We start from the raw sequence: 23,683 nt of genomic DNA, 5'->3' as shown, positions 1-23,683 counted from the left end.
TACTCAAGGATCCTAAGAGCACAGTGGCCTCCATAATCCTTAAATAGAAGAAGTGTGGGACCACCAGAAGTCTTCCTAGACCTGGCAGCCCTGCCAAACTGAGCAATCGTGGGAGAAGAGCCTTGGTGACAGAGGTAAAGAAGAACCCCAAGATCACTGTGGCTGAGCTCCACAGATGCAGCAGGGAGATGGGAGAAAGTTCCACAAAGTCAACTATCACTGCAGCCCTCCACCAGTCGGGCCATTATGACTGAGTGACTCAACGGAAGTCTTTCCTCAGTGCCAGATGTATGAAAGGCCGCATAGGGTTGGCTAAAAAATACACATGAAGAACTCCCAGACTATGAGAATGAAGATCCTCTGGTCTGATGAGACAAAGATAGAACTTTTTGGTGTTAATTATAAGCGGTATGTATGGAGAAAACCAGGCACTGCTCATCACCTTCCCAATACAATCCAAACAGTGAAACATAGTAGTGGCAGCATCATGCTATGGGGGTGTTTTTCAGCTGCAGGAACAGGACAACTGGTTGCAATTGAATGAAATATGAATGCAGCCAAGTACAAAGATATCCTGGATGAAAACCTCTTCCAGAGTGCTCTGGACGCAGACTTGGCCGAAGGGTCACCTTCCAACAAAACAATGACCCTAAGCACACAGCTAAAATAACAAGGGAGTGGCTTCAGAACAACTCTGTGACCATTCTTGACTGGCCCAGCAAGAACTCTGACCTAAACCCAATTGAGCATCTCTGTAGAGACCTGAAAATGGCTGTCCACCAAAGTTCACCATCCAACGTGACGGAACTGGAGAGCATATGCAAGGGAGAATGGCAGAGGATCTCCAAATCTAGGTGTGAAAAACTTGTTGCATCATTCCCAAGAAGACTTATGGCTGTACTAGCCCAAAAAGGGTGCTTGTGCTCAATACAGAGCAAAGGGTCTTATGACCATGTGATATTTAAGTTTTTCTTTCTTAATAAATTTGCAAAAATGTCTACATTTCTGGGTTCTTTTTTCAGTCAAGATGGGGTGCAGAGTGTATTTAATGAGTAAAAAATGAACCTTTTTTGAATTTACCAAATGGCTGCAATGAAACAAAGAATGACAAATTTAAAGGGGTCTGAATACTTTCTGTACCCACTCTAGACCCCACAGGATTTTAAAAATTGGCTGGGTCAGGAAGTGAAAACAGGCTTCAGGATGAAGAGGATAAAAAAATAAATTCTCTTAAGCATGGTAAATTGACTACATTTGGTTTGGAACACTCTGGGGTTTAGGGACCGTTCCCCTTGTTTTAGTGTGTTGTGGCTAAGGAAGTCTGCCTCGACCAGGGCCGGTTTTAGACAAAGTGGGGCCCTGGGCAAAAGTTTAAAGTGGGGCCCCAAATGCTGACATATTGCACCATCACACATATACATTTTGGTTGTATTTACATGCGCTGAGTACAGGTCAATAAAGGAGTGTGATCGACAATATTAAAGTCGTTCAATGTGTGTTTCCTGGCCTGTTTAGGGTATGTGCACACGTTCAGTAATCCGCTTTAGATGCAGCACATGTTCCCTGCCAGCTATTGAACATAGGTGAATCTGAATGTGTTCACTGAAACAAGCAGATTTCACCGATCCAATTCATTGTACCGGTGAAATTTATCTTGCAGAGACTCGCGTCTCCACAAGAGAAATTGACATGCTGCGGGGTCTGGAGAGACGTGCCGCATGTCCATCTCCGAGGGTGAGCTGCAGGCATTTGTGCACACATAGTGGACCGAAATCTCATCCACTTTGCTATAACATCCATCTGGACGCTGCACAAGTACCCAGCGTACAACCCACTTTGTGACCGTGTACACCTACCCTTACTCTTGCTGAGGAAGAATGATGGGTAAAGATAGTCCTCAATACAGTATAATGCAGATCCCATATAGTATATATAGTAGAATGCATTCCCCATGGTCCTTGATAGAGTATACTGCAGCCCCCCTCATAGAGTATAATGCAGCCCCCTCAGAGTAAACTGCAGTCCCCCTCAGAGTATACTGCATCCCCCCCTCATAGAGTATAATGCAACTCCCTCAGAGTATACTGCAGTCCACCTCATAGAGTATAATGTAGTCTCCTCATAGAGCATAATGCAGCCCCCCTCATAGTATAATGCAGCCCCCCTCAGAGTATAATGCACCCCCCCTCACAGAGCATAATGCAGCCCCCCTCAGAGTAGACTGCAGCCCCCAGAGTATAATGCAGCCCCTCAGAGTATAATGCAGCCCCTCAGAGTATACTGCAGTCCCCCTCAGAATATACTGCAGCCCCCCTCATAGAGTATAATGCAGCCCCCTTCAGAGCATAATGTAGCCCCCTCAGAGTATAATGCAGCCCCCCTCAGAGTATACTGAAGCTCCCATCATAGAGCATAATGCAGCCCCCTCAGAGTATACTGCAGTCCTCCACAGAGTATATTGCAGCCCACTTACAGAGTATAATGTAGTCTCCTCATAGAGCATATTGCAACCCCCTCAGAGTATAATGCAGCCCCCTTCAGAGTATAATGCAGCCCCCCTCAGAGTATACTGTAGTCTCCCTCATAGAGTATAATGTAGCTCCCTCAGAGTATAATGTAGCCCCCCTTCAAAGTATAATGCAGCCCCCTCAGAGTATAATGCAGCCCCCTCGGAGTATAATGCAGCCCCTCAGAGTATACTGCAGCCCCCCTCATAGAGTATAATATAGTCCCCTCATAGAGCATAACACAGCCCCCCTCAGATTATAATGTAGTCCCCAGAGTATAAACCAGCCCCCTCAGAGTATAATGTAGCCCTCTCAGAGCATAAAGTAGCCCCCTCAGTGTATAATGCAGCTCCACACACACAGTATAATTCAGCCCACCCACAAACACACAGTATAGTGCAGCCCTCCCACACACAGTATAATGCATCCCCCTCACACACAGGATAATGCAGCCTCCCCCCTCCTCACACATACACAGTATAGTGCAGTCCCCCCTCATACACAGTCACACACACACAGCCCACCCACATACACACACTACTTACCTCTCTTACTCGTTCCCTGGCTGCTCTGGCTTCTGCAGAGCATCTCATGAGCTCACCTGCTGGTACACGCTGCTGAGTCAGAGGCAGAGAGGGAGTGATGGGAGAGAGCGTCAGCTGGCGCTCTAGCCTCCATCATTACTTTCAACTGCATCGGTATCTATGATGCCGATAAGTTGACTGCGCATTGAGGGGGGCGGCACTGGGACCCTCTTACTCAGGGGCCCCGTAGCGACCACTGGCTGGGGCCCTCTGAAGGAGAGGGGGCCTTAGGCAGCTGCCTGGTCTGCCTGCCCCTAACACCGGCCCCCTGCCCTTGACATTCTCTGCTCCTCTAATGTATTGTTCTGCTACCTGGAGGATGTTGTTTGCTGCTACCATTAGGGAGTGGGACCTTGTTCTCCCCTGGTGATTGATGTATGCCACTGTGGCCCGGTTGTCTGACATAATGCAGACATGGTGACCCAGGAGGAAAGGGAGAAAGCTTTCTAGAGCCCTTTCTGCTGCACACATTTCTTTTTACATTTGATGACTTCTCCAGCTCCGAAGGTGCCCAAAACCTCTGAATTGCCTGACCTCTCAGGTGTGCCCCTCAACCTGAGACACTCACGTCTGTCATTATAATGTCTTACTAGTCTTTCTCATGGAATTCCTGATGTCAAGTCCGTCCTCTTTGTCCACCATCTGAGGAAGCTTCTGACCTCTGAAGAAAGATCTATCCTCACATCTAAACGCCCTTTAAGCGATTTTTGTGCTGACTGTATCTACTATTGCAGCTGCTTGGTATAGAATTGGGCTCATCTGACTGTTGCTGAGATAAATTACATTAAGGTTCCCAATTGGAGCATTGTTTTCCTTTGGAACATCTGAGGAAATTCTATGGCTGCTGAGGTTAGGTTCACCACCTTCCCTACCTTGTCATTGGTCAAGAAACAAGCCTGCAGCTCAGAATTCAGGACAAGGCCCAAGAAGGTCTGCACCCTCAGTGGTTGTAGACTTGATTTTTGAGTATTCATCATTCAGCCCAGTTCTTGTAAGGTCACTGACACATCTTTCAACTGCGCAGTACAGTGCTCCTCTGACCTTTCTACTATCAGAAAGTCATCTAGATAAGGAACGATAACTGTGTTCTGGATACAGAAGAAGGCCGTCATCTCCGCTATCACTTTGGTGAATACTCTCTGGGCTATTGACAGTCCAAAGGGAAGAGCTCAGAACTGGAAATGTCTGACTTCGCCTTAAATGTATAGGCTTACCCTTAGGTATTTCTAATGGTCCGAATGGATCGGGATGTGATAGTAGGCATCCTTTAAGTCGACTACCACCATAAAACAATTTTGATGGAGAAGTTTTATAGATGTACTCACTGACTCCATCTTGAAGGTATGATTTTTCACCCAGTGATTGAGACCTCTGAGATTTATAATGGTTGTGAATGAGCCATCCGGCTTCTTTATCAAAAAGAGGGGGGAATAAAATCCCCTTCCTTTTTGTTCACCCAGTACCTCATGTAAGACCTGTTTGTCCACTAGGCCCAGAATCTCTGTCTCTAGGGCAAGTTGTTCTCCAGCCGATCTTCTGATGGGAGTTACCACAAATGTCTGAAGCGGTAGATGGTGAAATTCTATCCTCAGGTCTTCCCTCACTATATTCAGGACCCAGGTGCTGGAGGAGATGTTCTCCCAGTCCTGAACAAAGACGGAATGCCTCCCCCCTACTGCTCTTCTGACATCATTGTGAGGACTTCTTGGAACTGGTGGAAGGACCGCCGAACATGAATCCGAATCCAGAGTCCCTTTTGCTCTATCATCCCACTTCCTTCTTTCTCCCGGAGGATGTCCCCTATTCAATTTTTTTCCTCCGAAAGCCCTTCCTCCTGTCACCTGCTTTCTCCAGGATGTCATCCAGCTTTTTCCCGAAAAAAAAACTGGCCATCACACGGCAAGGAACATAGCTTTAACTGCAGATCTCCTGGACAGCCTTTGAGTCATAAGGCCCGTCTTGCCGTGTTTGACAGACTAGCAGACCTGGCTGCCAGTCTCATAGAGTCAGTAGATGTATCCGCCAGGAATGCTGCGGCTCCGTGCAATAGAGACATGTCTGACAGGATTTTATCTCTTGACACTTTGGACTTTGCTGCTCCTCCATCTTCTGTAGCCCTATCATTACAGAACGTGCGGTACAAGTTCCAGCATTTGCTGGTTTCAGTCCTCCCGCTGCCGCTTCCCATGTGTGTCTTAGATATGTGTCTGCCTTTTTATCCAATGGGTCCCTGAATACCCCTGAATCTTCCAAGGGAATAACTGTCCTCTTAGATGATCTGGATGCTGCTCCATCGATTTTAGGGACCTTGTCCCAGGACTCTGCATCTTTCTCTTCAACGGGATATCTCCTTTTTGAAGATGAGGGCAAGATACCAGATCTCTCTGGCCTCTTCCATTTTCTATTAACGAGGGCCTGAACCTTAGAGTTGATCGGAAAGGTGCGTTTTTTCTTTTCCTTCAATCCTCCAAACATGACGTCCTCAAGGTACTTGGCTGCTTTTTCCTCCTTTATGTCCATAGTTGTGCTAATGGCCTTAAGTAGTCTATCCATGTCCTCCACGAGAAAGCAGAGTCTGCCCCCCGTGTCACTGTCTGAGGAGGATGAGGATTCAGTATAGCATTGACCCTGTGATGATTTAGCAGAGGAATCAGAGTTAGATGAAACCTCTATACGCTTTTTCTTCAACAGGGTTTTAAAGGAAGCCCTCCACTTCGGATCTAATAATGAATCAAAGGCTTGCTGCGAAATCAGGGGTCTCTTCACTAATGATTCTGTGGATGCAGTCGTATCAGAGGTCTTTCTGCCAATCAACCGCCAGGGAGCCCTTGCATAGCACGCACTTCCTGTTCCTTTTATTTACAATAGCTTTCCTAGGCCTCTCCTAATAATTTAAACAATCAAATCAAATCAAAAAGGGGCCAATTAACAACATGATGTCATTCATGGAGATCACTCACCACCTGTTGTCATTCAAGGGTACGGGATTCGGAGGCTGCGGTGGGACACATAATGTATCTTCTCTGGACACTGAGGAGTCCTGGGATGCTCTGTTTCTCTGGCTGGGACGGCTGCTGCTCCTGCTTCTCGAACGCCTGCCTTCCTAGTGTCCACACTCATGGTAAGCTGTTGGGTGCTGCTTCTGCTGCTGTGGCTGCTGCTGAAGACTGCTTTGGTCCATGTTCACTAGGTGTGCTGATCTGGCCTCAGCAGCCACCTGCTCCGCTGCTTGCCCTTAAGGAGGAGCCAGCACCTTCTTGTGGGGCCTCCCTTCTGGTTCTGTCAGTTGTCCTCCCCCTCCCACGCAAAAGCCAGCCAGGCACGCTGTCATGTTTCAATCCTGGCCAGCATTGCATAGGGCGCCGCCATTTTGCTTCCAGCACACCTCAGTGACATCATTCGGCCACGCTCCTACCCAGCGTGCCCTATGCCTGTGACGTCGGCAGTGCTTGCCGGAAAATGCCCCGGCCTCTCTACCATGCAGAGACCAGCTGGGAGCTGGACCGGGGAGAACTGCCGGTGGAGGGTGCCGTGGTGAACCAAGCCAGTACAGAGCTGACTGTGCCACCTGTGTCCGCTCATGCACAGAGCCCCCGGCGGACCTGTGGACGGCACTTCCAGCAACCTGAAGGCCGGCACCACAGGTACAAGACCTGTTCTTCCGATGCCGGAATGGGCTTGGGACATTTTTCCTTTCACCCATCACAGGTGACTGTCCGATTTCAGTACGGGAATCCCTTCAAGGACAGCAACCCAACTTAAGCTGGGGGAGGTACCGCCCTTTTATTTCAGTAGGTTCCTGCCCTGGCTGGGCGGATCCCTCTCTCAGGTGTGCTGTCATGGATGAAGGAGAAAAAAACAATTCTAACCCCTACCCTAACCCACACCGAACCCAAACACCAACCCAAACATTGCCTTAACCCAAAGCCCAACTGCAAAGAATGGAAAAAGTATAAAAACAAAATAAACTTACTTCGCATCTCTCATATCCTCCCTGTCTCACAACCCTAAACAGCTCTTCAACACTTTCAATTCTCTACTCCATCCCACAGCACCTCCTCCCCCTCCTCTCATTTCTGCCGAAGACTTTGCCTTCTTCTTTAAGCAGAAGATCGACATGATCAGACAAAACTTTGGCCCGCAGCCCCCAATGCCCCTCTTAGCAGCTCAGCCCTGTTCTGCAAAAGCCAGCTTCTCCACCATGACAGAAGATCAGCTCTCCACCCTTCTGTCAAGATCACATCTCACCACTTGTGCCCTCGACCCACTCCCGTCTCACCTCATCCCTAACTTGGCCACAGTCCTCATCCCATCTCTAACACACCTTTTCAACCTTTCACTTACAAATGGTGTCTTTCCCTCATCCTTCAAACATGCCTCAATCATGCCTCAAACATGCCTCAATCATGCCTCAACCCATCCTCAAAAAGACTTCCCTTGACCAATCCTCTGTGTCTAACTATCGCCCAATATCTCTTCTCCCTTACGCCTCAAAACTACTGGAACAGCATGTATATCTTGAACTGTCCTCCCACCTCTCCTCCTGTTCCCTCTTTGACCAGTTACAATCTGTTTCGACCGCTTCACTCAACTGAAACTGCCCTAAGTAAAGTCACTAACGACTTACTAACCGCCAAGAGCAAGCGACACTACTCTGTCCTCCTTCTCCTAGACCTGTGCTCTGCTTTCGACACCGTAGACCATTCCCTCCTGCTACAGACTCTCTCATCTCTTGGCATCACAGACCTGGCCCTATCCTGGATCTCATCATACCTAACAGACCGAACATTTAGTGTCTCCCTCTCACACACCACCTCCTTACCTCGCCCCCTGTCTGTCGGTGTTCCCAAGGCTCTGTCCTAGGATCTCTACTATTCTCCATCTATACCTTCGGCTTGGGACAGCTCATAGAATCCCACAGTTTGCAATATCACCTCTATGCCGATGACACGCAGATCTACCTATCTGGACCCGATCTCGCCTCCTTACTGACTGAAATCCCACAATGTCTGTCTGCTATCTCAGCCTTCTTCTCTGCTCGCTTTCTCAAACTGAACATGGACAAAACAGAATTCATCATCTTTCCCCCATCTCACTCTACCCCTCCACCAGACCTATCCATCAATGTCAACGGCTGCTCTTTCCCCAGTCCCGTACGCTTGGTGCCTTGGGGTGATCCTCGACTCTGCGCTCTCTTTCAAACCACATATCCAAGCCCTCGCCTCCTCCTGCCGCCTCAAACTCAAAAATATTTCCGGATCTGCTCATTCCTCAACCACGAAACCACAAAAACACTAGTGCATGCTCTTATCATCTCCCGCCTCGACTACTGCAACCTCCTACTCTTTGACCTCCCCTCTAGCACACTGGCTCTGCTCCAGTCCATCCTACACTCTGCTGCCCGACTAATCCACCTGTCTCCCCGCTATTCCCCAGCCTCCCCCCTTTGCCAGGCCCTTCACTGGCTTCCTATCGCCCAGAGGCTCCAATTCAAAACCCTAACCATGACATACAAAGCCATCCACAACCTGTCTCCTCCATACATCTGTGACATGGTCTCTAGGTACCTACCCGCACGCAACCTTCGATCATCTCAAGATCTCCTTCTCTACTCCCCCCTTATCTCTTCTTCCCACAACCGCATACAAGAATTCTCCCGTGCTTCACCCATACTCTGGAACTCCCTGCAGCAACACATCAGACTCTCACCATCAACGGAAACCTTCAAGAAGAACCTGAAGACCCACCTGTTCCGACAAGCCTACAGCCTGCAATGATCCTCGGTCTACAGAACCACAACACGACCTGCTCTACCCTCTCCTACTGTATTCTCACCCATCCCTGTAGACTGTGAGCCCTCGTGGGCAGGGTCCCCTCTCCTTATGTACTTGTGTGTCCTGTTGTGAGTTCATTTTCCCCTTCACCATTGAGGTCTGATGAACTCCCTCTTCTGGTGAAGGAAGGTAATGAGGCTGATTACCAAGCACCTGGGCAGGATGATGATGACTGGGTAACGGGAATTACTGACTGATATAAGGCAGCCGACGCCCTTCTGCCTTGCTGGTGATCTCTCTGAGGGATTCTAGGAGACCAGTCTGATTCCTGCTCCTCAAAAGCTAAGTTTTCTGCTCTACTTTTTGCATTTGTGTTTTGGTTTTGTTTTGCATTGCTTTCCTTGATTTCTGCCATTCCCTGCTGGGGTGAGCTGAATTCCTTTTTGCTCTGTCTTCAGAAAATACCTGAGTACTGATATAGTCTTTTTGAAGCCTAGCGTCTTCAGGGCTTTTTTCCTTATCAGCTGTTGGCTCTTGTTTTGATAGGGTTTTGGCGGATTACAGACAGCAGCTTTTCTATCCTGTCCTATCTAGTTAGCTTGGGCCCCATCATTTGCTCAGCCTATCTTTCTATCTGTGTGAGTGTTTTTTCATCTTGCTTCACCGTCATTATATGTTGGGGGCTGCCTATTGCTTTGGGGTCTGCTCTGGGGCAGTTTAGATTTCCCTTTCTGTCTTTAGGTTATGTAGTTCTCCGGCTGTGATCGAGGGGTCTAGGGCACCGTAGGAACCCCCCACGGCTACTGCTAGTTGTTGTTGATAGGTTCAGGGGTCTGCAATCCGATAGCTGCCAACTTCTCTGGTGACTCATTCATAACAGTGGCCCTTGTCTTACACATGTTTATGTATTTTATCATTTTTATCTAACTAAGGGTGTGACAAAGGGGGGTTTGATTTACTATTTTTTTATTTTGATCATTGTGATAGGGTCTATCACAGTGATCAAAAGGAACCAATAGGAAAAATTTCCTATTGTTTCAAGTACCGACCTGCAGATCTCGGCGGGCGCCCACTATTTTTCTTTCAGGAAGATTACACTACAATAGGCTGGGGACTGATCAGGAGGGACCGAGGGATGGCGGAAGTACCGGAGGGTCACGGGAGCATTATATCTCTCCTCTGACAAATATATCATGTCAGAAGAGAGAGAAATAATTGAAACAGTGGGTACACTTTTTTTTGTAATCTCCATTATTCACTGAATAGCGGCAATCACGCGATCGGACACAGGAACATGCGGCCCTGATCACAATCTCTAACCCTGGTAGCCGAGACCCCAGAGATTTTTTGACTCTGGGGGCGCTACAGCCTTATTCCTGATCTCCGTTTTAAAATGGTGATGAAGGAATAAGTACCTTTAGCTAAGGGGTTAAAATAGACAAAACATTGATGACAAGTACTCTCATGTGAATGTAAGGAGGAAGACCGGGCTGTGGGTACCTGTCTTGTGCCGGGTCCGCAACTGTCAGGGCTGTCTCCTCTGTTGTGCTGTGGAAAGAATAGGAGATCGGACAAATCTCGGGACCTAGAAACAGGGGGCATGGCAAAGCAGCAGTGCGAGCGCGGAAACAGTTAGTTTTGCGCCAACCATCATCAGCACACAGACAGGTGAGCAGCGCGCTCCTTCCCCCGAGTACCAGCGCCGCGACAGGCCACGTCGGTTGGTCCCCGCCGTCTGCAATGGGACTGCTGCGCAGAGAGAGGTGCCATGCAGTCAGTAACTGCCAAAGAAAGAGGTGCCATGCGCCCACTGACTGTGAGTACCGTGCACGTGCAGAGCAGGCAGAGCCAAGTACCGGACAAACTATTGTGGCCTTCCCTACTACTTGCGGCCTTCTTTGATTTGGCCACACGTATTCATGGACTAGGGGCTCAGTGGAAGGTACTAGACACCGACCGCTGCCGCCAGAAGACGGACTGACATGAAAAGGACCTCCCTTTGGACCTTGTTTCAGCCATTGCTGACGCTGCAACTTCCTGCAGGATCATCTGCCATTGAGGAGCACAAAGGACACGATAAGTTCTTTCTAAAAAGACTGTTCTTGTTCTGCACATTTTTCCCTTAACCATTTTTCTCCCTGCGAGAAGTTAACCCCTTCTTCAATTAAACTGTTCAATTTGTTAACCCTTGCTCCGCCTTCTGTCTGTCACTGCATTCCTGGACCTGCTGACACTTGGCATAGTCGGCAGGATGCAGTCCACAGGCACAGAAATAACAGACCAAGCGGCCGGGGGTGCCCCGAGGGCCAACTTACTGCTGGGGGCCATGCTTGGCAACCTCCCAAAGTTTACAGGGAGTAATTCACTGTTATGGGACTGGACCGAGAGGGTTAATGGTATGCTGAGAATGCACCCCATGACCACCGCGATGCAGGCAGAAATTGCTACGATGGCCCTGGATGGAGAAGCTACATGCTCCGTCATGTTCCGGCCCTGGCACGAGCAAGATACTTTCACCAAAGGTCTTACAAATTCTAAAAGAAATGCATGGGGAACCCACGGACGCTGGTGAATTGCAATTGCTCTTGTTTAGCCGCGTCCAAAGGGAGGGGAGTCCGTGACTCAATATATTAATGCTCTGCAGAAGATTCACTCTGCAATCGCTAAGCGGGGCAATGTGGATGCAGGACTCCTGACGTCATCCTGGGAGACCAGCTGGTGGCAGGCTTCAGAGATGTGCTAAAACAGGCCTTGCGGAAGCGCTTGCGAGTCAATCCATGCATGACCTTTCTGGAAGTTGGGGCAGAGATGCGCGTGCATGAGCAGGAGCAGGAGATGACAGCCTTGGTGAGGAAGGTCCAGAACGGGGAGGTATCTGTTTTACCCACAGCTGAACCAGGTTGGGTGAGAGAAATCTGGAAGGAAATTCAGGACATGAGGGAAGAGTTGTCCGACTTAAAGAAGAAGCCCCAAGTAACTCTGAACCTCTCCAAAGGAAGAACCAACCCTGAACCTCGCCAAGAAACCAGGCTATCCCGTGCAGAGAGACGGATGATTTGTTTCACATGCGGAGACATTGGACATTATGCCCGAGGATGTGCGCAAAGGGGCTGACCACTTGCTTGTCGGCCGTTAAATTACTGTGCTCTGTGACTGGGGGATGCCGCCTGGAGCGTGAGCAGCCAAGAAGGAGAGAAGAAAGTCCCACAAGTTTGGTGTCTCTGAGTCCTCTTGTATGGGCCGAAATGGAGGCCAGGCCATCCACTGTCTAGTCGTTACCAGCTCCCAAATGACAACCATGCCCGAGACTTATTTCAGATGTCAATTTCTGGAGGTGATACGAACTTAATGGGGCCCGTAATCAAGCTAAGGCAGCCAATCAGTTGTCCATCCCGGTCGCAGAAGTGGTCTGGAGGCAAATCACTGTGTGGCAAGTGGCAAACATGTGGGCCGGAAATGTTCATGTTAACCGCCAGGGACCCTGGCAATGGCTCCACTGTAACTTTAGGAATGAATGTGTTGAAAGAACTCGAGAAAATCCTGATCAGTGAGCTGCCAGATGCGTTTCTAAATTGATGGAGCCCTCATACCCCTCAGAGAAAGGTGTTTCAACAATTGATACGAGTGGCCCAGGCCCAAGAAACATCAAGTGAAGGAAAAGTCCTGGGGAAGGTGATAGTCCCAGCTGCTGCTAAACTCAGACTGTGCTCACTCTGCCCGTACGAACCTGCACGCCTCCTGAAGGGGTAGAAGTACAGGTAGAGCCAGCTCTAATAGATCAACTACGTTCTGGACTCCTCATTGCATGGACATTAGCCACCTTCCTTGACGGTAATGTACTAGTACTGTGTGTCAACCTAGGAGAAGACAGTCTCACGCTCCCGCCCAAAAGTGAAGTAGCACAGATAATGGGTATGCCAGAAGAACTAATGCAACCAGAAGCCATCCAGTTGATGGTGAAACAAGAAGAACCCTGGAAAGTAGCCGTTACCATGTCCTCAGGGCCACCACCTAACAACCTCAAGGAAGGGTGACGGAGCCTGGAGCAGATGTGGGCTGAGCTAATGAAACTCTCACCACAACAGGTACAACTGGTGGAAGCGGTGTTGGAGTGTTACCAAGATGTTTTTGCTTGCCACGATGATGACTTCGGGTGCACCACAGCCATCATCCATGAGATTCCCACAGGAAACACCGCACCCATTCGGGAGCGATACCAACAAATCCAACCACAAAAGTATCAAGAGGTGAAAAAGATGTTAGTGCATATGCTGCAGAGTGGAGTCATCCGAGAGAGTCAAAGTCCATAAGATGCTCCCATCATCTTAGTACAGAAAAAGGACAGAACCCTGCGCTTCTGTGTTGACTACCGGAAGTTGAATGCCTGTACCGTGCGAGACTCTTATCCACTACCAAGAATCAAGGAGTCATTATCCACTCTTGGGAAAGCAAAGTACTTCTCGTCGTTGGACCTGGCCAGTGGATATTGGCAAGTTCCCATGGCTGAGCATGACCAGCAGAAGACTACATTCATACTGCCCTTCGGCAGGAACCTTTCAACGATTGATGGAGATAGGTCTGGGATACTTGAACTTTGAAGCTACCCTCATTTATTTGGATGACATCATCTATGCAGCTACCTTTGAGGAGCATCTTTGATGGCTGGAGCTGATGTTGAGTCAGCTGCAGAAGCACAGCCTGAAAGTGAAACCCAAGAAGTGCCACCTTTTCCACAAGCAAATTGAATATCTAGTAGGACATGTTGTATCCACTGAAGAAGAGAGACCAGCGCATAAGAAGGTAGCATCTGTATAAGACTGGCCTACTTCGAAGACAGTGAAGGATGTGCGGGAATTTCTGGGGCTTACCGGATACTATCGACGGTTTGTGAAAAATTTCACTCGTATTGTCAACCCACTGCTGGAGGTTTTGAAGGGAGTACCACCTGGTGCAAAGTATTGGATCATTTAGGCCTCTTTCACACATCAGGTTTTCGGCGTCAGGCGCGATCCGGCGCTTTTGACTAAAACCGGATCCGGCGAAATGCAATGCCAGATCCGGTTTCCCCCCCATTGACTTGCATTAGAGCCGGATCGAGCCGGATGGCCATGCGTTTCATCCGATTTTCGCCGGATCCGGCAATGTGACGCGATCCGGCGTCTGGAAAAAACGGCTACTGTAACGTTTTTTGTCTCCAGCGAAAAAGCCGGACACGCCGGATCAGGCGTGTCGGGCTTTTTCATACAATGAAAGCCTATGAGCGCCGCAATGCGCCTGATCTGGCGACAGCCGGATCCGGCGGCCGGATCCGGTTTCTTTGGTCTGAGCATGCTCAGTAGCTCTGCCCACAGGACATATATAAAAGCAAGACAATGGGACCCTCAGCCACACCCAACATGCCACCCAAGCCAAGAACCAGGAGCAGGAGAAAGCAGCAGACATCTGCAGCAGCAGCACCATCAGCACCACCCCAAATGGAGCAGCATGCTGAACAACGGGAGGGGAGTCCAGCAGCAGATGAGAGACGGTAATTATCAAATCCCCCATTCCTCCAAACTAGGGCTATGGAATATCAAGATATTCATTGGCCCTTTGTTTCTCTTTATTCAACAGCCGCCCAATAGATGCAGCAGCAGCAGCAATGGCAGCAGCAGAAACACCACCCACAGCCATGGAGTCTGGCCATGAGGAAGACAGCACATCTTCTGGGAGCCCTCCCTCGCATCGTCAGCGTTTGACGGTAAGTTTTTATTTCCAAAATCCATCATCTCTGTAATATATGTGTATTCATTGCCTTTTATTTCAAAACAGGAATCACAAGATGAAGAGGAGCTCCCAGAAGAAGAAGGAAGGGGTGGACAGACACTTGGAGTGGGCTCACAATTGGTAAGTTTTTTGCATCAAACGCAGAAACACAATATCACACTACACACAACACATAGAAAACAATGTTCTGCAGACCACACACAGCAAACAAATGCCTACATCCAAAGACATAACATTTTTTGTTTTCTTCTCTAGTCTTCCCAATCTGGTGCTCGGCCAAGAGGTCCTCGCAGTGCCTCCCAGGGTCGTCGGCGACAGCAACGCGGCGGTCACCAGCGTGTAAGTATAAATATTTTTGCTTTGTTTTTTTTGCACTTTTTATTTCATTTCTTTTGTGGAGGCTAATTATGTTATTTTTGTCTTTTTCTTTAACAGCCTTCACAGCGTGCTCCCGACTCTGACGGTGAGGATGGAGGGATTGATGTGGACCGCCTCATCGATCTCGTCAGAGAAAGGGAGCCGCTCTGGAATATGGCTGACCGCCGCCACGCTGACCTGATCGTTACCCGACGACTCTGGGAGGAAATCTGTTCGCTCCTTGTGGACCGCTGGGAGGACCTCGAAGCTCGGGCCCAGATTAAAGAGCGTAAGTATATACAGTACCGGTTGCTTGATTTAAACCAGTGTTTCCCGAACTCCAGTCCTCGTGGTCCCCACGGATCATGTGTTCAGGATTTCTATTTACTTTGGAAATCCGGAAAACATGACCCCTGGGGACCATGAGGACTGGAGTTTGGGAAACACTGATGTTGTATACTAACCACTTTGTCCTTTCTCATTTCAGGGGAGAGAATTGTGAAGCGGTGGCGGTCTGTGAGGGATCGTTTCAAGAAGGAGTTCAATAAAGAGATGCAGGCCCCGAGTGGATCTGGAGGACGCAGGAGCAAATACAAGTACGCACGAGCCCTGTCGTTCCTCCGGGAGACAATGCTCACCAGAAGGTAAATATTACACACCACATGTGACAAAAAAATGTTTAGATGTAACTTTTTTTTTTCAGCCAGGGCCATACCATGTCACTATTTTAATTGTTTTTTTTTCTCTTTATTCCACAGCACGGTGAGCAGCACTCGGGAGCCTGCACGATTGGACCCTTCTGAGGCGATCCCTGAGGAGACCGGCACCGAGGGACACTTCGACCGCCCCGGTACATCTGCACCTTCCCAGCCTTCCCACACATTCGACCCATCTGTCCCATCCACCAGCACAGGAGCATCGTGGCCGCCTACATTACATGAAACTGCTGGTGAGGAGATCGCTTTCCCTTTACCCCACCCTTCTGCCCCTGCCACCTCTAGTACACCTGCGGGTACTGGGCGGCAGCGGCAGAGGGGTCAGGAAAAGACTTATGCGCCAGAGTTCTTGCATCTGAATGCATCTTTCCAGAACTGTCTAAAAGTCTTGTCAGAGCAAATCTCCGCAGGCTATCAGCAGATCAACTCCAGCATTCTGGAGGTGAAGACACTTCTGCAAACCATGCATTCAGAAGCAAGATCTTCGCCAAACCACACCTTTTTCAGGTCTGTTGTGGAGCGCATGGAAACGCTCTCTCCTGCCCAGCAGATGCATGTAATGCATTCATGCCACGCTGCTCTCCAGCAAGTTACCTCCCAACCTCCTCCTCCCACCACAGTAGTTCCTCCACCTGCACCCCCTCCAGCCACTTTCCATCCTCCCCCTCCTATTACATCTACACCCCCTCCAGCCACTTTCCATCCTCCCCCTCCTATTACATACCATCCACCTCCCCAGCACCAGCAACCTCCCCAGCACCAGCAACCTCCCCAGCACCAGCAACCTCCCCAGCACCAGCAACCTCCCCAGCACCAGCAACCTCCCCAGTACCAGCAACCTCCCCAGTACCAGCAACCTCCCCAGTACCAGCAACCTCCCCAGTACCTGCAAACTCCCCAGTACCAGCAACCTCCCCAGTACCAGACATCTCCCCACTTCCAGCAACCTGCCCCGTACCAGACATCTCCCCACTTCCAGCAACCTGCCCCGTACCAGACATCTCCCCACTTCCAGCAACCTGCCCCGTACCAGACATCTCCCCACTTCCAGCAACCTGCCCCGTACCAAACTCCTTCCCCATACAACTTGCCATCAACATCATCTGCTCCTACAGTCCCTGCCCAACCCTCCACTCCACCACCCACCACCTCTTCTGCTTCCCACATGTCCACCCATTCTGTAGTTTTTTCCACACCTTCACCTCTAACTGTTCCTTCCCCACCACGATCCCAGTCCTCTCTCCACACTCCCAGTGTCGAAGTGTCCCGCAGCCCCTCCAGCAGTATTTCCACCACACACTACACAGATTTATAATGTGTGTATTTAAATAAAAATGACCAGTTTTATGGTTTCAAAGCTTTATTAAACAAGTTTATTAAAATTTTAAAAAAGTTTACTAAAAAAAACATTTTTCAATAAAAGTTAAATTATTTTACACTGGTTGTCTGTCATTTCTTTCTGCGGCGAAAAAGGTTAAATACAGGGTATTTAAAAGGTGAAATGGTATTCAAAACTAGGTATATAACTGTGGGTAAATTTTAGCTTTTTGCCACAGTTGTGTTCCTGGTTGTGTTTGAAGCAAAGTATTTCACCTAAAAAGTTGTGTTTATTGTTGGTGATTTCCTAACAATGTACACAACTTTTGTTAAAAGGTGAAATACTTTGCATAAAACACAACCAGGTACACACCTGTGGCCTAAAGCTAAAAATAGAGACCATGACAAGATAGCCAACTTTGGTTGGCAAAGGTATATACTGTTGGTACAGAAGGTACACAAGTTTGGTTAGGGCACAAATCTTTCACACTCTGTCATCCTGCCAGTGTACTCTGCCTTGAGTTGACATAAAGTATAGTGCAAAATTGTCCCTCATTACTGAAACCGTCACAGAACTTCTAGTGGTAATGTCATGGTAATCTTGCAAGGTGGTTTCTTCAGAGGTGTCCTCAATGGAAATGGGTTCCTTGCAGATAACAAAATTGTGGAGTACCACGCACGCTTTGATCACCTCGTCCACAGTTTCTGTCTTGAGGTTGATCGCAGTAAATAGGACCCGCCATTTGGCTGTCAGAATACCAAAGGTACATTCAACCATTCTTCTTGCTCTTGTGAGGCGGTAATTAAAAATGCGTTTTGGTCTTGTCAATCCTCTGCTAGAGTACGGTTTCAAAAGGTGTTCTGACAGCTGGAAGGCTTCATCCCCTACACAGACAAATGGCATAGGTGGACCAGATGTTTGCGGCAGCGGTCTAGGTGGTGGGAACTGGAAGGTGTTTCCATACAGTTTACGCCCCATGGCAGACAGTTTGAAAACTTGAGAGTCATTGGAGCGGCCATAGGCCCCAATATCAACCGCAATAAATTTGTATTCCGCGTCAGCGATGGCCATGAGGACAATTGAAAAATATTTCTTGTAATTGAAATATTCCGATCCCGATCCAGCTGGCTTTACAATGCGGATATGTTTCCCGTCCACAGCGCCCAAGCAGTTGGGAAACTGACATATCTGTTGAAACTTGTCAGCAATTTCAATCCACCTCTCTGTTGTGGGCTCTGGTAAAAACTCTTCAGCTAAGGAGTCCCACAGTGCACGGCATGTGTACTTCACAATTCCAGATATGGTGGAAATCCCGAGTCTGTACTGGAAATGCAGTGACGAAAGGGATTCTCCAGTTGCAAGAAATCTGTGGGGAATTAAAAAACAATAAATTAGTTTTAAATCACAGCATTACATACCAAAACTGAGCTATAACACTTGGAGATACAAACTACCACCAACAAGATTGCAGTGAAAGTGTGCTCTGATGCGATCACATCCAATAAATGTGGCTTACCTTAAAGTCACCATCAGACGCTCTGCGGGTGAAACAGAGAAGCGGCAATAGGTGTCTGCTTTTCTTATGAGGTGTGCAATGCGCTCCACCAAGTAATCAAAATTCTCCATTTTCATCCTAACATATCCAAAAAATTTATCCGGGTTTCGTCGAAGGTCCATGCAGAGCGTAGAATAGACCCCACGCGTCATTCTCTTGGCTGTGATGGGGTGGATCCACAAACGTCGTCTACGATGCCTGATGCGCTGCTGTCTCGCTCTCTCCTTCTCCAGAACAATCACCCTCAAACGATTCGCCTCCGCTATAAAATCCGCCAAATTCTTCAAAATATTTCCAATGACAACATCCATCTTCGCCAGTAACTTGCTCTTCTCTCCAACCTGCACTTTCTCCTCTACAACCTGTCAAAGAAGGGCTGTAGGAACATGCTATATATAGTTTTCCAGTAGCCAATCCCGTTCGGAAGGCCACAAGGGTCAATTTTAAAAACCGGATCCGGCGTAATCCGTCGAAAAACGGATAGAAAAACGGATGAACCGGATGAGACGGATCCGGTTTTGTCTGTCAAGAAAAAGACGGATCCGGCAGAAAACCGGATCCGTCACATCCGGTTTTACTAAACATTTGCCGGATCCGGCGTTCCGGCACGACGCCGGATCGCGCCTGACGCCGAAAACCTGATGTGTGAAAGTAGCCTAAGTGGGGAGCTAGCCAGGAAGAAGCCTTCCGAGCCCTGAAGATGGCCTTGACTGAAGCACACATACTGGCCTATACAGACTTCTCTCAACCTTTCATTATTCACACTGATGGAAGTCTACAAGGACTAGGGGCCGTATTGTCCAAGATGCAGGATGGAAAAGAATGAGTAATTACCTTTGCTAGCCGGTCTCTCCATGACTTGAACGGAACCCGGATAACTAAAGTTCTTTCAAGATGGGATTGCTGGCGCTAGTGTGGGCGATGACCGAGAAGTTTGCCGAATACCTGTCTGAGTCTGAAGTTTTTGTGCGCACTGACAACAACCCTCTGGCCCACTTAGAAAATGCAAAGTTATGGGTCTTAGAGCAGAGATGGGTAGCTCATATGGCGAAATACCAATATAAGATTGCATATCGCAGAAAGGCTGAAAACACGCATGCTGATGCTCTGTCCAGAGTGACCCAGGAATGACCCAGACACGAATGGGATGAAGAATTGGAGCCTCTCCCACTGCCTCAGAATCTGCAGCGCTCCTGGAGACAGAGCGTTTCTTTCACTTTGGCTGGGGAGTCGTTTCAAAGCCACCAACTGCCTCAGCTTAGTGAGTTCTTTATCTTCTTGTTAAAGCCTCACCCAATCATCACAAGATCATCTGTCCCTGCATCGCTGCCAGTGTCCTGGCGTGGATCTGTGAACATCAACACCGTTTGCAGACTCTACATCGATTGGTACAGACCAGGTTTTGAGAGCTTGAACACCATGAGTCGATGCCCCTGCGAGGGACAGCTCTCAAGGATGGAGACCGAGTACTGGTTCGAGACAAACGACCCCGAGGCAAGTTGGAGTACCGGTGGGAAAAAATTCCGTATTGGGTAAAACGCCAAATCGGATCTGATGGTCCTGTCTATGAGGTTCAACCTGAAGGAGAAGAAGGGACCCCCACTCAAGTAGTTCATCAAAGTATGCTACGTCCTTGCTTGTCTCGAGATCCTGACCAGTCGGAGAGAGCGCCAAATATTCATGAGATGATGCCCCTTTCGGCAGCTTTTGACTGTGAAGAATTCTCTGAATCGGACGGCCCGCCACTCATCAATCCAGAAGAGGTACTGGAGCCTGAAACTCCTGAGATTCATGCTCCATTGAACTCGGATGCATCCCTGTCCTTGCCCACTCAACCTGACTCAACCACTCAACCTGAGTCAAGCACTCAACCTGACTCAACTACTCAACCGACTTACGATGCACAGAACGAACAACAGCCGAAATACCTCCAAATCTTTACGAACAAGATCAGTTTATTTGGCAGCAGATCGTTTGAGAGATGGAGGAATGTCAACGTTTACTGTAAGAACTCTCACCCGTGGAATGGCGAGCTAAAGGAAAGGAGGAATGTAAGAAGGATGACTAGTCCATGAATATGCCCTTAAAAGAGTGAAAAATGTTTTAACTTGCAGAAGTGTAAGGTCACATTCACATGTTCAGCATTTGGCCAGTATTTTACCTCAGTATCTGTAAGACAAAACCAGGAGTGGGTGATAAATGCAAAAGTGATGACGTGTTTCTATTCTACTTTTCCTCTGACCGTTCCACTCCTGGTTTTGGCTTACAAATACTAACGTAAAAAAATTACCAAATACTGAACTTGTGAACATAGCCTTAAGGACTCATACACACTATCTGTGAATTGGTCAAAGCACAGGCTGGCTTCGGCTCTCCCGACCTGAACGTGGTAGCTTCATATTAGTGATGAGCGAACGTGCTCTTTACTTGAGTTTTCCAAGCATACTCAGGTGTTTTCCGAGTATTTTGGGCGTGCTTGGGAACTATGTCTGAGTCCCCGTAGCTGCATGATTTGCGGCTGCTAGACAACCTGAATACATGCAGGGATTGCCTTTTTGTTAGGGAATCCACACATTTATTCCGGCTGTCTAGCAGCCGCAAATTGTGCAGCTACGGGCACTCAGACATAATTTCCAAGCACACCCAAAATACTCAGAGAACACCCAAGTGTGCTCGGAAAACTCGAGTAATGAGCATGTTCACTCATCACTACTTAATATCTGTCTTTATAAATAAGGCAGTCACGCTTGGATCGGAAGAGCTGCATCTAGTCCGTGCATTGTGGTCTGTGATTGGACCAATTTGCATGAACGTGTGCATGAGTTCTAAGACACAATATGTAATTAGCCCTTATTGGCTAAGTTCCCATGATCAGTTTTTGGTGTGTTTGTTGCACAAAAAAATCTTACACATACAGCAAAGTGGATGGGATTTCTAGAAATCTCATGCCCACTGTGCTTTTTTTTATGTACACAGCGTAAACGGACCTGCGGTGCTTATATGAAAACCACAACAAGTCGATTTCTCTTGTGGTTATGCTGAGTTTTATGGGTTAGTTTTCCCATAGACTTGAATGGGTTAGGAAAATCTGCAGGAAAAAAACGCATATGGATTTTTATTGTGCTTCCACTTTGGAAACACTCTAAAAACACGTGTAATCCACAGACATAAATTTATTAGTGGGGTTTTTCAAAGCCAGATACTAGGAAGTATCCAAAACAAAGCTGTTTTACTTAAAACATTTCATATGTAGGGGTAAAAAAAATGCAGCTGACAAAACGCGCAAAAAAAGTGGTAAAAAAAAGGCACTCTACGCAATGAAAAAGAAACACTAAAATAACTTGTCAGGAGAATGTAGCGTAACTGCCAAAACATTTTTCACCTTCCTGACACAACCCCATTTTTCTAATCTGAGGTGTGTCACTTCATGTGGTAATCACCTTGGAATTCTTCTTCCAATCCCAGTGATTTTGTTCTTACATGGCACATTGACCCTGACTCACTAAAAGACCACATTCCCTATGTTGTTCTTAATTAGTGGCTGCAGTTATAAAATAAGCCAAATTCATTAAGAGGAGCAACCCCACTTAATGAATTTCGTACATCTCACCGGTGAAATCTGTCTAGCCAGAAACGTTACTTATGTCAGGTTGCCACTTGAAGAGTCCTAGGGTGCCGAAACAGGAGAAAACCCCAAAGTATGACCCTATTTTACAATATACACAAACTAGGGAATTAATCTATTTTGACCCCACAGGTGTTTTACAAAAATTCGATTTCAACTGCCTATTGGAGCATATGGAGAGTGGAGTAAAGTGAATGCTTTATTTCACCTCAGAGCTGTATTCACAGATACACTGCTACGTGATGCTATATAAAGGTCCTTCATGCAGATGCTGCTTCTAAGCATGTGCTATATAGAGACAAGAGAGCAGAAATTTCTCATGTCTGTGTGTTGTGCATGGAAGACATCATAACCGCTAATGTCAGTCACTAGTTCAGAGACAACCAAAAGATAAATACAGTGGGGGAAATAAGTATTTGATCCCTTGCTGATTTTGTAAGTTTGCCCACTGACAAAGACATGAACAGTCTATAATTTTAAGAGTAGGTTAATTTTAACATTGAGAGACAGAATATCAAAAATAAAATCCAGAAAAAGTCAGGAGGAATTTTGGTCCACTCCTCTTTGCAGATCATCTCTAAATCATTAAGCTTTTGAGGCTGTCACTTGGCAACTCGGAGCATAAGTTTTCTATGGGAGTAAGGTTTGGAGACTGTTAGGTCAGTCCATGACCTTAATGTGCTTCTTTTTGAGCCACTCCTTTGTTGCCTTGGTTGCATGTTTTGGGTCATTGTCTTGCTGGAAGACTCAGCCACGACCCATTTTAATGTCCTGGTGAAGGGAAGGAGGTTATCAGGATTTTACAGTACATGCCTTCATCCATTCTCTCATTGATGCGGCAAAGTAGTTTGTGCCCTTAGCAGAGAAACACCCCCAAAACACAATGTTTCCACATCCATGTTTGACAGTGGGGACGGTGTTCTTGGGGTCATAGGTAGCATTTCTTTTCCTCTAAACACGGCGAGTTGCGTTAATCCCAAAGACATAATTTTTTTTCTCATCTGACCACAACACCTTCTCCCAAACACTCACAGAATCATCCAGGAGTTCATTGGCATCATCGATTTTGATTGACAGTCATTTTATATTTCTTCTATTTTATTACTATTGCACCAACAGTTGTCTCCTTCTCACCCAGCATCTTACTTATGGTTTTGTAGCCCAATCCAGCTTTGTGCAGGTCTATGATCTTGTCACTGACATCCTTATAAAGCTCTTTGGTCTTGCCCATGTTGTGAGGTTAGAGTCTGACTGATTAATTGAGTCTGTGGACAAGAGTCTTTTATAAAGTGAATATGTAAGACAGCTGTCTTTAATGCAGGCAGCGAGTTGATTAGCAGGGTTTAACTGGTCTGTAGGAGGCAGAACGCTTAAAGGTTGTTAGGGGATCAAATACTTATTTCTCACTGCAAAACTCAAATAAATGTATATAATTTATACAACGTGATTTTCGGGGATTTATTTTTGATATTCTAGCTCTC

The 23,683-nt window shown here is 47.5% G+C and overlaps 1 protein-coding gene across 4 annotated transcripts in view; it reads right to left on the bottom strand.

Annotated features, from left to right (window-relative positions):
* Positions 1–23,683, bottom strand: part of LOC141087889 (A disintegrin and metalloproteinase with thrombospondin motifs 2-like) — an 851,362-nt gene that overhangs the window by 428,471 nt on the left and 399,208 nt on the right. The gene's annotated exons all lie outside the window — the stretch shown is intronic.

Source organism: Dendrobates tinctorius, unplaced genomic scaffold (assembly GCF_039654945.1).
Source record: "Dendrobates tinctorius isolate UK_male_01 unplaced genomic scaffold, ASM3965494v1 ptg000036l, whole genome shotgun sequence".
In the NCBI taxonomy this organism is placed as follows: domain Eukaryota; kingdom Metazoa; phylum Chordata; class Amphibia; order Anura; family Dendrobatidae; genus Dendrobates; species Dendrobates tinctorius.
Note: the sequence above shows the minus strand (reverse complement) of the source record. Positions and strands in the feature narration are given on the sequence as shown.